The following is a 14257-nucleotide window of genomic DNA, read 5'->3' on the forward strand; positions in this document are numbered from 1 at the left end:
ATGTGCCTTCAAATTGATTTCAACTTATGGCAACCCTATCAATCGGCAACCTCCAAGAGCATCTGTCATGAACCACCCTGTTCAGATCTTGTAAGTTCAGGTCTGTGGCTTCCTTATGGAATCAATACATCTCATGTTTGGCTATCCTCTTTTTCTACTCCCTTCTGTTCTTCCCAGCATCATTGTCTTTTCTAGTGAGTCATGTCTTCTCATTATGTTTCCAAAGTATGATAACTTCCTTTTCATCATTTTAGCTTCTAGTGATAGTTCTGGTTTAATTTGTTCTAACACCCAATTATTTGTCTTTTTCACAGTCCATGGTATGTGCGAAGCTCTCCTGCAACACATTTCAAATGAATTGATTTTTCTCTTACCTGCTTTTTTCACTATCCAACTTTCACATCCATACATTATTTATTTATTTATTACATTTGTATACCGCCCCATAGCCGAAGCTCTCTGGGCGGTTTACAACAATTAAATACATAGAGATCGGGAATACCATGGTCTGAATGATCCTGACTTTAATGTTCAGTGATATCTCTTTGCATTTGAGGACCTTTTCTAGTTCTCTCATAGCTGCCCTCCCCAGTCCTAGCCTTCTTCTGATTTCTTGACTAGTCTCCATTTTGGTTAATGACTGTGCCAAGGTATTGATAATCCTTGACAAGTTCAACGTCCTCATTGTCAACTTTAAAGCTACATAAATCTTCTGTTGTCATTACTTTAGTCTTCTTGATGTTCAGCTATAGTCCTGCTTTTGTGCTTTCCTCTTTAACTTTTGTTTCAAATCATTGGTTCCTGCTAGTAGCATGGTATCATATGCAAATCTTAAATTATTGATATTTCTCCTTCCAATTTTCACAGAACTATCACTAGAACTATCACTAGAAGCTAAAATGATGAAACTGAGGTTATCATACTTTGGACACATAATGAGAAGACCTGATTCACTAGAAAAGACAAAAAATGCTGGGAAAAACAGAAGGGAATAGAAAAAGAGGAAGACCAAACAGATGTATTGATTTCATAAAGGAAGCCACAGATCTGAACTTACATGATCTGAACAGGGTGGTTTGTAATAGATGCTATTGGAGGTCACTGATTCATAGGGTTGCCATAAGTCGTAATTGACTTGAAGGCATTTAACAACAACAACTTCCTTATAGGTATTGCAATAAATTGTGATTTCAGCTGCTGTTTTGTGTTGGTACATATTTGCCTACCCAGGTTTTTCTCTTTATGTGGCCCTTTGGTAGGTCCCAAGAAAAGAAAGACGTGAGGGAGGGAGGAGATGTAATGCCTTAGTGAATCTACAAAGAAGTTGGAAAGGTGCTAGAAACGTAGCCTCAAGCAGAAGTTTCTTGACTATTTTTAATTTCTTATGTGCCATCAAAACAGATTAAAGGCACTGTGATTTGCCTAAGAAAATAGTTAGCAGTTGGTGCACTTTCAAAAGAGAGACTGTGCTTCACATCTGACATCACTCTGACTTAAATATTCTGTTTCTTCTGACTTGTATAGTTTATTTCTGTTTATATTTTCACTAATTGCTTTCTTTAGGCGCTCTAAAGAGTGAGAGATGCCTCACAAGCACTAAGTGCATTAGCATTTCTAGAGTAATGAATAGACCAGGAAATGCAAGCATTATAGGAGCTTCTGAATAGCAGCTGAGATTGTGCTTTTAAGCAATGCAATCCAGGTCATTGAAGTGGAAACTGGTAAAAGGAAAGGACCATTAGTTTCTGTGTTCAGTTGGGCAATCTGCTATAATTTAAGGGGTCTTAAATTAAAACTTTTGTGTATTACAGCTGTTAATTATTTTTATTATTTATTTAATTTGTATCCCACCCTTCCTCCCAGCAGGAGCCCAGGGCGGCAAACAAGGCACCAAAAACACTCTAAAACATCACAAAAACAAATCCCAAAATACATCAGGACAAAACAGCGTTAAAAACATTTTAAAAACTTTTTTTTAAAAAGGGTTAAAAACATTATTAAAAAACATATTAAGCAATTCCGACACAGACACAGACTCGGATAGCTCTCAACTCAAAAGGCTTGTTGAAAAAGAAAAGTCTTCAAAAGGCGCCGAAAAGATAGCAGAGATGGCGCCTGCCTAATATTCAAAGGGAGGGAATTCCACAGGGTAGGTGCTCCCATAGTAAAGGTCCGTTTCCTATATTGTACAGAACGAACCTCCTGATAAGATGGTATCTGCAGGAGGCCCTCACATGCACAGCGCAATGATTGACTGGGTGTGTAAGGGATAAGACGGTCTTTCAGGTATCCTGGTCCTGAGCTGTATAGGGCTTTGTACACCAAAACTAGAACCTTGAACTTGGCCCGGAAGCAAATGGGCAGCCAGTGCAATTCTTTCAGCAGCAGGGTGCCATGTTGGCGATACCCTGCTCCAGTGAGCAGTCTTGCCGCCGCATTTTGCACCAGCTGCAGCTTCCGGACCAACCTCAAGGGCAGCCCCACATAGAGCACATTACAGTAATCCAGCCTGGAGGTTACCAGTGCGTGGACAACAGTGGTCAGGCTATCCCAGTCCAGAAACGGCCGCAGGTGTCTTATCAGCCGAAGCTGGTAAAAGGCACTCCTAGCCACTGAGGTCACCTGGACCTTTAGTGACAAAGGTGGATCCAGGAGTACCCCCAGGCTACAGACCTGCTCTTTCAGAGGGAGTACGACCCCATCCAAAGCAGGCAACTGACCAATTATCTGAACTCGGGAACCACCAACCCACAGCGCCTCCGTCTTGCTAGGATTCAGGCACAGTTTATTGGCCCTCATCCAGCCCACCACTGAGTCCAGGCAGCGGTCCAGGGCTTGCACGGCCACTCCTGATTCAGATGTTATGGAGAAATAGAGCTGGGTATCATCAGCATACTGCTGACACCTAACCCAAAGCTCCTGATGACTGCTCCCAAGGGCTTCATATAGATGTTAAACAGCATGGGGGACAAGATGGTACCCTGCGGCACCCCACATCACAGCTGCCAGGGGGCCGAAAGACAGTCACCCAATGCTATTCTGCTATTACGAGCTTGGAAAAGTTACTTTTTTGAACTACAACTCCCATCAGCCCTAGGCAACATGGCCACTGGATTAGGCTGATGGGAGCTGTAGTTCAAAAAAGTAACTTTTGCAAGCTCTGTACATAATCATAGCTGTCTGGTACTTTCTGCATGTAATTCACTTCCAAAACCATGTGTATATATACCTGTAACTTAGCATAACACTTCATGTATTGTTTTATATTATGTATTGTGTTTTTATGATGATTTTAATTTTAAACTGCACTTTGACCATTTGGTAAAGGGGCGTATAGCAATCCCTAAATAAATAAATAATCTGATGACTGTGACCATAGTACATTAAAACTTATGCCATAATATATTTGTTAGTCTTTAACAAATGCCACAACACTATTTGTAATGCAAATTATTTGCCACAACACTATTTGTAATGCAAATTATTTTAGAAAATGATATTACATTGATCATTTACAAATCTGCTGCTTACGAAATGTATCAAGCTTCACTGAAATGGCAATGTCACAAACCAGCACAGAAATTATATTGTTTAATTCAAACTATGTAGGTAAGTAGGTAAAACTTTATTGCCTAGCCATAGGCCATTGCAGGGGACACATTCAATATACACCTCTCTTCACAAAGTAAAACAATTACAAAGGAACCGTATAACCCCTTAATAATACCCCCCTCTATCAAATTGAGTAGACTGCAGAATACAGAGGATACAAAAGGAGAAAACATTCAGAATAACTCCTAATTCCATAATAAAAGATCAATACTACTTGTCTTTGGCTGGCCCCTACCCAAGAGGTCCTATCATTCGGTTAGCATACCGACACTTGTTCAGCTAAAAACTTCGCCCGCAGCTTTTGCGCTGCTAGGGCAAATAGGGCAACCCTATGCGTGATTGTTGGATCAGTATCCGAGAGAAGGAGGGCGATAGCAGGAAGGACCAGAACTGAGCTCTGGTTGGGCAACAAACCACTCAGAAATTTGGCCCGTGGATGGGAATATAGAGGGCACTCAAACAGATAGTGGGACAAATCTTCCACCACGGGACCACCACAGATGCGTAATCGCTGACACCTAGGGATCTGACTGTATCGACCAGACAATACTGTGTTCGGCATAGTCTGGAATCTAAGTGCCGTAAATACCTGCCTAAGTTTTGACGCTAAAGGCTGGGCCAGATAGCTTGCACTGAGGTGGTCATGTTTAAAAACTCCATACCACTTGGAGAATTTGGAGTTTATTATTGCTAGCCTGTCTAGCCGGGCACTATGCTGAAAAATGGCCTCTTTGAGTCTGGACCTATTTACGGGAATTGCAGAGGATATATGGTATAGTTGGTAAATATTCATTAATTTGGAGGACCAGAAATTATCCTCAATAGCTCTTTCAGCACAAGCTTTCAGAATTAGCCTGGTTGGAGTATCTTTAATGGCACTCCAGAAATTTAACAGGGCAAGGTGAATCCGTGCTATTATGGATGGGAAACCCACCTCCGCACGCAGTAAGGCTGCTGGGGTACCAGCTGGTAATAACAGAAGTTTTTTCAAGAAACTGTTTTGAACAGTCTCTAGGATATGTAAGTGGTAGTCCTCCCAGCCCAAAACTGCAGCTCCATATAGTATCTCCGGTAGCACCTTGCTCTAGAAGATTTTCAGTGCAGGGATTATAAGATTTCCCCCTGCTGTGCGGTAGAAGTTAAGAACAGCTCCGCATGTTCTCAGGGCAGCAATTTTTGTAAACTTGATATGTTTCTTCCAGGTGAGATTGTCCACAAAGTGCACACCCAGATATTTGAACACCCGGCATTGGTCGATTTGATGTCCCTTGATTGACCATTTGAGGTTGAGGGGCCTATTTCCAAACACCATGGTCTTTGTTTTGGAGTAGGTAATTTGCAGATTTTCTTTTTCACAATAACCTTGAAGTTTCCTTAAGCCCTTGTGGGTGATTGATAATAAAATCATATCATCCGCATAGAGAAGCATTGTAACTTTTCTCGACCCCAGGGAGGGAGGGAAGAGATCTGGGCCCGAAATTTCTGTGACGATGTCGTTTAGATAGAGGTTGAAAAGAATAGGTGCAAGGAAGCAGCCTTGTTTTACCCCTTCGTTGACTACAAAAGCGTCTGATATTGAGCCAGAGATATCTACCCTCACTCTCGCAGTGTTGTTGGCTCTTCAGGCAGGCTTTTGGGGTGGGCTAGGTTTTATTATTGTTGTTGAGATGTTTAATGTTTTAATGTATTTGTATGTTTTTATTTTGTACGTCGCCCAGAGTGGCTGGACAACCAGCCAGATGGGCGACTAATAAATTTAATAAATAAATAAATAAATAAATATAATAATAGAAGACCCAAGCAACAGTAGAATCTGTTTTCTCAATAGTAATTAGGCCTAGGCTTGATTGTTTTATCTAATTTTAGTTGCTCTAATTCAAGAAGGAGACCCTCTGTGGCGCAGAGTGGTAAGCGGTGGTAATGCAGCTGAAGCTCTGCTCACAGCCGGAGTTTGATTCCAACGGAAGGAGGAAGTCGAATCTCCGGTAAAAGGGGTCGAGGTCCACTCAGCTTTCCATCCATCCGTGGTTGGTAAAATGAGTACCCGGCATATGCTGGGGGGTAAAGAAAGACTGGGGAAGGAACTAGCAAAACCACCCCATATATACAGTCTGCCTAGTAAACGTCGCAAGATGTCACCCTAAGAGTCGGAAACGACTCGCACTATAAGTGCGGGGACACCTTTACCTTTATAATTCAAGAAGGGTGCAGACAAATTCCAGAATATTCAGAGGAGACCAACAAAAACCATGCTTTGGAACAAGCTATACACACAGAGAGGGTGACAGAGTGGAGGTATGTCTAAGTCAGGGATGGGCAGAAGGTAGATCAGGATCTACTGGTTGACCTCTGGATGATTTACAGTAGATTGGCAAGGGTTTCTGATACCCAGTTGTTTAACAGTAGTAACAACAAATCCACTTTCCTCACCTAAATTAGCCTGCTGAAATGAAAAAGCTACTGGACTTTTCAGTTCTGGTACCAAAACCAAATGCTCACAGGGACCGTGTTCTTTTAATTTTACCTGTATCTCTTTTGCACCCGGGTCTAGTTGGTATATGGCTGTTCTAGTGAAAGAACAACGTTCCGACAAGACTGAGGCATGTTCTAAGTAATGTATAGAGGAAAGCATTTAAATGTCTGAGAGGATGACATAAAGAAAAGGAAGAACATAATTGTTCAAATCAGTGGTATTCTTCCTTGCTATCATTATTGATGGCACATTCACCAATTTTGCAAAAATGAATTTTAAATGCTTCGGAAGTGAGTGTGAAGGATGGCTACTGATTTGCCTTAAGACATTTGCCTGAAACTGTTTTTGCTAAAAAACAAACACAGCTATTTTATTCACACTGTGGTCTAGACTAGGGAAAAATAAGGCTCATTACTATATCCAATTAGAAAACCTTGGTGTGAGGAGTGCCATTATGCATGGGATTTATATGCATAAAATAGTATTATGTCTTTTTAAAAAAAAAAAGAGGAAGAAGAAGAGAGCTGCTACTTCCGGAAATTTGTTTTGTCCAGCATAGATGTCGTTCATAGTTGCTGGCTGCTAACATAATTGCAGAGCCACTGAAGTAACTCAGACGTTTTAGTTCATGTTACAAAAATTACATTGTAGAACAGCAGTGGGCACTTCTTCCTGTCAGTGGGTGCATTCCCTCAAGGGTAATCTGAGAATGGGGAGGGCGGCCAGTAGTGGGTGGAACTAGAACCAATGATGAGCAGAGACAATAATAATAAATGTTCTTATTATATAGATTGCTCTGCTTTAATTTTTATCATGGCTAAAACAGATTAGAATTCCCAGTTCTATTCAGGTCTACTCAGAATAAGTCTCACTGAGTTTGGTGGGGTTGCTATCAAATAAGTACACAGATTATTACAGATCAATGCAGCTATTGTTCCATTTAGCTTCATATGGTCTACAGTATGCTCCACAGACTCTGCACTGACTGGCAGTGGCTGTCCAGGGTTTCAGACATGGGTTTCTCCCAGCCCTATCTGGAGATGCCAAGGATTGAACCTGGAACTTTGTGGATGAAAAGCAGATGCTCTGTCACTGAGCTAAGGCCCTTCCCCCAAGTGTAGCATTGGAGGCCACACAAAATGAGATTGGGAATACAGATTCCTATCCTGTTTTAAGGGCATTAATTGCCCATCATTCAGTATTGGAAATAGTGTTGACATTCCAAGGAATATATTTCCATCGTTTTTCTACAAATGCTTGAGTCTGCTAACAATCCTGCTGAAATTTGGGAGAGGAATGTAAGCTACTAATTCAAGTATAGCTTAAGTAGAGCTGTTTTGAAAATACTGTGGTGGTGGTGGGGAAGTAAATGGTTTCAAAATAAAGAAATTCAATATTTTTTGCAAATGTGTTTTGAATTGAAATGTTTGACTTTGTCGCAGCACTGTAAAATTAATTCTTCAGAAAAGTGTTCACTATACTGTAAATTCTAGGGTGTGGTCCTGATTTGTCAAGGGGATTTTAATGGCCTATAGATACAGCTTGATTCTTTAGTACAGGATATCTCACCTCCTTGTTGAAATATTTATGCCTTGCCTCTCATGACATTTCAAGCTTGAGATGGCTTAAATTGGTAACACACCGTTTAATCTGAGGATGCAAAATCTTGGAACATTGCAATCATCAGCTGTGTGCTGACGATCGATTTCAGAGGAACCTACAATCACATGGTTGTGATTAGGTCAATTAAAGTATATTTACATACCCCTTTTCTGCAGTTTCTGCACTCAAAGTGGGGACATAACACAAACATATTGACACAACAGCATATCAAATACATTTACTACTAAATGAATAAATTATAAGACCAAAAATCACAGAGCAGACAATTTCAGCTGATCTTTGGTAAGAGTTCATTCTGTAATCTGCTTTCTTGTCAAAAGAATGAAACAACTTGGTCTAACTACTTTATTTATTTAAGTATTTATATACCACCCTCTTGTGGTATATCAGCAGCATAAAAATATTTAAAAGCAATACAAAACAATTATTAAAATGCCTGTCGGCATAAAAAAGTCTTCAAAAGTCATAAGACGTGAAGGAGACTTTTTAATAAGCAGTAACTTCTAAAGCGTAGGCATGTCTTCCTAGGTGTCCCACAAATATGTGTGATTGCACTATAAACTGATTGTCTGGAAAAGTGACATATCACAACTTACTGTGCCTTGCAAAATCTTGTACAGGTGGATATGCTCAGGATATAATGTATTGCTGTTTCACCATGAGTGTCAGCATTCAGAAGAATGCTGCACTTTGCCTGAAGTTTCAAGGAAAGGGCAAATAATTCATTATGTAAAAATGTAATCTGATCCAACTCTTTCCTTTAAGCAGATATCAGAAAGATGGTGGAAACCTTCTAGATGGAAGGCCCTTGAGCCATCAGGGCTTGTTTGCCTTTCTACCTGCTTTTTTTTTTTTTTTTGGTAATGCATAGGAATAGTGTGGGGCTGCCTAGAAGAGCTTTTTTGGTTTGGCTCCTTGCACGGAAGAAAATGACCCAGACAATTCATATTTTTCCTTAATGCTACTAGAGATTTCTGTGGACACTTGTGTATCCAGAAGGCTTTACAGTTAATTACATGCAGAGTATTCTGTTTACCACTTTATACATTAATAGTTCTTTTTAGCAGTTCTCACTTTTTAAAAACACTTCTATTTTTACTGTTGAGCTGCTAGTTCTTATCAGGGTGATAAGCAGAAAAATTGCTAAAGTAATGCTACAGCTTTTCATTCTTCTGTGGATAAAGTAACTTGCATTTAAGATGAGAAGAAATTCCCTTGGGGGTAAAGTTGCTCGCCTCCGTAGCAGTATTGATGCCCCATATACATATACGGTAGTTCCCAATGAGGTGTCCAGTGCAACGTCTGCTGCAATTTCTTGGGAACGGTTTCAGTTGATGCGGCCTGATGACGTGGACAAGGTGCTTGCGATGATGCGGCCAGCAACGTGTCTTCTCGACCCTTGCCCTTCTTGGCTTATTAAAGCTTGCCGAGAGGGTCTGACCGAGTGGATCCAGGGTGTGGTCAATGCATCATTGCGGGAGGGAATGCTTCCAGCTGCCTTGAAAGAGGCGGTGATTCGACCACTCCTGAAAAGGCCCACCCTGGACCCAATGGTTTGTGACAACTACCGACCGGTTGCAAATACCCCCTTTTTAGGGAAGGTGATTGAGAGGGTTGTGGCGCAGCAACTGTAAGTACTCTTCGATGAAACAGATTATCTTGACCCATCCCAGTCTGGGTTCAGGCCTGGTTATGGGACTGAATCGGCCTTGGTCGCCCTGATGGATGACCTTTATTGGGAGAAGGACAGGGCTCTGCAACCCTGTTCTTCTTACTTGATCTCTCAGCGGCTTTTGATACCATTGACCATGGTATCTTTCTGGGCCGACTTGGTGAGATGGGTATTGGAGGCACTGTTTTATAGTGGTTCCGATCCTATCTCCAGGGTCGTTCTCAGAGAATAGCATTGGGTGACTGACTTTCGGGCCCCTGGCAGCTGTGCTGTGGGGTGCCGCAGGGTACCATCTTGTCCCCCATGCTGTTTAACATCTATATGAAGCCCTTGGGAGCAGTCATCAGGAGATTTGGGGTGAGGTGTCAGGAGTATGCTGATGATACCCAGCTCTATTTCTCCATAACATCTGAATCAGGAGAGGCCATGCAAGCCCTGGACCGCTGCCTGGACTCAGTGGTGGGCTGGATGAGGGCCAATAAACTGTGCCTGAATCCTAGCAAGATGGAGGCGCTATGGGTTGGTGGTTCCCGAGTTCGGATAATTGGTCAGTTGCCTGCTTTGGACGGGGTCGTACTCCCTCTGAAAGAGCAGGTCCGTAGCCTCGGGGTGCTCCTGGATCCACCTTTGTTGCTAGAGGCTCAGGTGACCTCAGTGGCTAGGAGTGCCTTTCACCAGCTTCGGCTGATAAGACAACTGCGGCCGCTTCTGGACTGGGATAGCCTGACCACTGTTGTCCACGCACTGGTAACCTCCAGGCTGGATTACTGTAATGTGCTCTATGTGGGGCTGTCCTGGAGGTTGGTCCGGAAGCTGCAGCTGGTGCAAAATGCAGTGGCAAGACTGCTCACTGGAGCAGGGTATCGCCAACATGGCACCCTGCTGCTGAAAGAATTGCACTGGCTGCCCATTTGCTACCGGGCCAAGTTCAAGGTTATAGTTTTGGTGTACGAAGCCCTATACAGCTCAGGACCAGGATACCTGAAAGACCGTCTTATCCCTTACATACCCAGTCGATCACTGCGCTCTGCAGGTGAGGGCCTCCTGCAGATACCATCTTTATCAGGAGCTTCGTTCTGTACAATATAGGAAACGGACCTTTAGTGTGGGAGCACCTACCCTGTGAAATTCCCTCCCTTTGAATATTAGGCAGGCGCCATCTCTGCTATCTTTTTGGTGCCTTTTGAAGACTTTTCTTTTTCAACAAGCCTTTTGAGTTGAGAGCTATCCCAGTCTGTGTCTGTGTCGGAATTGCTTAATATGTTTTTTAATAATGTTTTTGACCCTTTTTTAAAAAAGTTTTAAAAATGTTTTTAACACTGTTTTGTCTTGATGTATTTTAAGATTTGTTTTTATGATGTTTTAGAGTGTTTTTGGTGCCTTGTTTGCCGCCCTGGGCTCCTGCTGGGAGGAAGGGTGGGATACAAAATAAATAAATAAACAAACAAACAAATAGATAGTCAGCTGTAGGCACAGCATCAATGAAGGGATCCCTCACAGGGCATAATAGAGTCTGGCTGTCCTTCTCTCTCTCCCTCCCTCAGTCTCCCCTGCCCCACCACATAGGCACTTAGAATAGCAGGGAATGAGAGGATCCGATTCCTTACCCCTGTCCCACCTTCTAAGAGTTTACATTCCTTGACTGAGCAGAAGGTGAAAATGGCAGGACAGGGATATGGATATAGAAGAAGAAGACAGGCCTTCAATTCTTCATAATGGGTAGGGGAAAAGAACTCTGCTCTGTTGTGCCTAAGGAGATATCTCCATGGATATGTATGGACCGGATCAAGCCTATGGCATTATAATTATAATTGTAGATTTCTTATCTGGCCTTCGCCATAAGGTCCCAGGGCGGGTTACAACAATTTTAAAATACAATATTAAAAACAGTTAAAAGAGATCAATGACATGGCTAACTTAGATTCATTAATTTTAATGAATCTGTTTGGAGTAAAACTAGCACTGGATACAACCTAGTATATAAATATTATCAGGATAGCGTACCCAATTAAAAAAACACAAGATACTAACATCAATCTATATACGCTGGTTCAGAAGTAAAACCCAAAGATGATGTTTTAGAATTAGTGATATATGTACCTATTGGCCCTGGTCAAAAGTTTTGAAATACCTGATTAGGTAATGCATCAGGGAAATCTTTATATATATGTTCAGCTTTACAAAGGGGTGTTTTTTATTATGTAGTAGCTTAGCAGATGAGAGACAACAGTAACAATTTATGGCATTCATAACAGGAAGTAAATTTAAGAGTAGTTTTACTTTTTTTAAAAAAAACTGAGCACAACATTTGTTGATACGAGTCCTAAAAGTATCTCTTTTTTACCACAATATTCGGAATGTTAAACTGATGAGTAACAAGTGTTTTTAACTGATTTTCTTTTGAAATGTTGGATTTAATTTGGAAAGGGGAATCTCTTTTATCTTGTGATTCCAATACTGTTTTTGTTTCTATGCGACCAAGATGCATCAAACATGAGAGAGAGAGAGAGAGAGAGAGAGAGAGAGCGCTGAACATGGCCCTTGGGAAGTCTTTATTCAGACTCGCTTCCCTTATACCCTCCTTATTGAAAATGCCTGCCAATAAAGTGTCACTTGAAGTTCATACACCTGCCAACTACAACTCTACTCCAAACATTATCTTCTTTATGATGGGATAAACCTCTGAATCCAAGTTGGATTTTGCTAGAATTTTATCCTATATTTAGATATAATTATTCTTAATAGCAGAGAAAAAATACCAGAAGTGTAGGCTAATTCACATGACACTACTTTGTAACTGGTGACAGAAAGACAGTTTATAGGTCAGAAAACGGGTTTTATTTGTTTATAGAAGTCTGGAACCAAAAAAAAAATATCCAAGGTATGCTATTAACATCTTGGTGAACTTCCATCATTAGGGTTTCAAGGATTATTTGGAAGCAGTAGAAAAATGAGCACCCTGAAAGTGCATTGGTTCAGTAGAGTTCCACTGATTATGTTTACTGAACTGCAATTCCTCTTGGCCCTTAAGTCCACTTGTGTAGATGTACTGAACAAGATTTTTGCATTTCTCTCTTTCATAGAAGGGTGGCTACTTACTGCAGAAAGAATTCATATGTGTCCTGTTGTCCTCCTTTGCTTTTTTGCTTGGACTTGAGTGTAAGAGTGTATTGGTGCTGTTCCATTAAGTGTGTAAGCAGACAACTTCTTGCAGAGCAGCTGTGCAACGTATTGGAGGTTGCATTATGAGGAACACGATAAATAAAGAAGATACAGACCCTAGCATATAAGCTCTAGAGTCTAATGGGCTACAAAAAGTTCATGAAAAGGGCTTGTTCGAACCTTACGCAAGAGTTTGTGCAAATGGAATAACTTTTCTGGCCTTGGAGTCAGTTTTCTCACATAGTGATCTTTAGCTAAGTTGGAACCACTCTTCTCTGAGTAGAACAGATTTTCCACTAGCCACTGTTAGATTCAAACCACTGTTTGGTACAGGTGTGGAACAACATGTTGCAAAGCATGTACAACAAACTACTGCTGATTATTTAAGTAACCAACAAACAACATATGCAGAGATCATACTTTGAGCCTGGAAAGATGAATACCCACCATCTATAACACAGTGGTTGGAAGACCTTATATACCCAGTCAATCACTGCACTCTGCAGGTAAGGGCCTCCTGCAGATACCATTTTATCAGGAGGTCTGTTCCACACAACATAGAAAGCAGACCTTTGGTATTGTGGCACCTACCCTTTGGAATTCCCTCCCCTTAAATATTAGGCAGGCACTATTTCTGTTAGGCACTATCTCTGACCTTCCTCTTTCAACAAGCCTTTTAAGTACAGACCTTATCCCAGTCTGCTTCATTGCTGAAATTGCTTTTTAAGACGTTTTAAAAGTTTTTTTTAAAAAAAGATGTTTTGTTTTAATATGTTTTTAAATATATTTTGTTTTAATACATTTTAAAGCCTGCTTTTAAGATGTTTTAGAGTGTTTGCTTTGCTGCACTGGGGTCAGGGCCGGCAAAATACCAATTGGACTGATTGGGTTCAGTCGGGCCCTGCGCTTGGCCGTGCTTGGGGAATTGCACCTTAAAGGCTTAGTGGGGGGCAGGGCCAGCTCCAGGTATGCCGGGGGCCCTTGGACACCAGCTGCGCGCACTGCACGCACAGGTTTGCCATCAATCAACATGGCAGCCGAGGTTTCCTGAAGGGGCTGAAGCCTCTCCTGCCATCTTGGTTGATGGCAAACCTGTGCGCGCAGTGCATGCAGCCGCAAAAAACAGCAAAGAGAAAGGTAGGTGAAGTGGGGGAATGGCGGGTGGCTCTGAAGCTCCTGCCCTGCTATCCGCAGCAGGAATCTTGCTGCGGATTGCGGAAGGGGAGTGCAGGGGCTCTGCAGGTTCTCAATCGAGGTCCGCATTTGCAAACACCGGCCCTGACTGGGGTCCTTCTGGGAGGAAGGGTGGGATATAAATTATTTAAATAAATAAACACCCTTGCTACATTTGAATGTACTTTCTATAAACTCCAGATTCGTTTGGATATTTATTTGGACAACTGGATGGCATATATTGATCTGTATACGGGAACTGGAATGGATGTACTAATGGTTACTGCATTGTTAATGTGAGTTTTTTCCTTTCCTTCTTTCCTTAATAAATATGCAATAAAAATCTTTTTTAAAGCAACCAACAATCAAAATACCTTTAACCCAAACTTATTACTATTTATAAAGCACCAACAATGTGTTTATTTAAAAGTTTTTGAGGCTGTTCATAAAAATACCTGGGTTGAGGACAAAAAAAGTAAAAAAAAACTTTACAAAATTGCAAGAAAATAAATGTAAAGGAGAAAGGGTATAGAAGAAAGTCA

At 41.4% G+C, this 14257-nt stretch overlaps 1 protein-coding gene across 8 annotated transcripts in view; it reads left to right on the forward strand.

Moving 5' to 3' along the window:
• Positions 1 to 14257, forward strand: part of APBA1 (amyloid beta precursor protein binding family A member 1) — a 112510-nt gene that overhangs the window by 18920 nt on the left and 79333 nt on the right. For 2 of the 8 annotated variants that reach the window (XM_061628404.1, XM_061628451.1), the window contains one exon: positions 13917 to 14011. The exons of the other annotated variants lie outside the window; for them this stretch is intronic. The gene's annotated coding sequence lies outside the window, so the exon portion shown is untranslated. The remainder of the gene's footprint in view (positions 1 to 13916; positions 14012 to 14257) is intronic. 8 annotated transcript variants of the gene reach the window in all.

This window comes from Rhineura floridana, chromosome 1 (genome assembly GCF_030035675.1).
Source record: "Rhineura floridana isolate rRhiFlo1 chromosome 1, rRhiFlo1.hap2, whole genome shotgun sequence".
In the NCBI taxonomy this organism is placed as follows: Eukaryota; Metazoa; Chordata; class Lepidosauria; order Squamata; family Rhineuridae; genus Rhineura; species Rhineura floridana.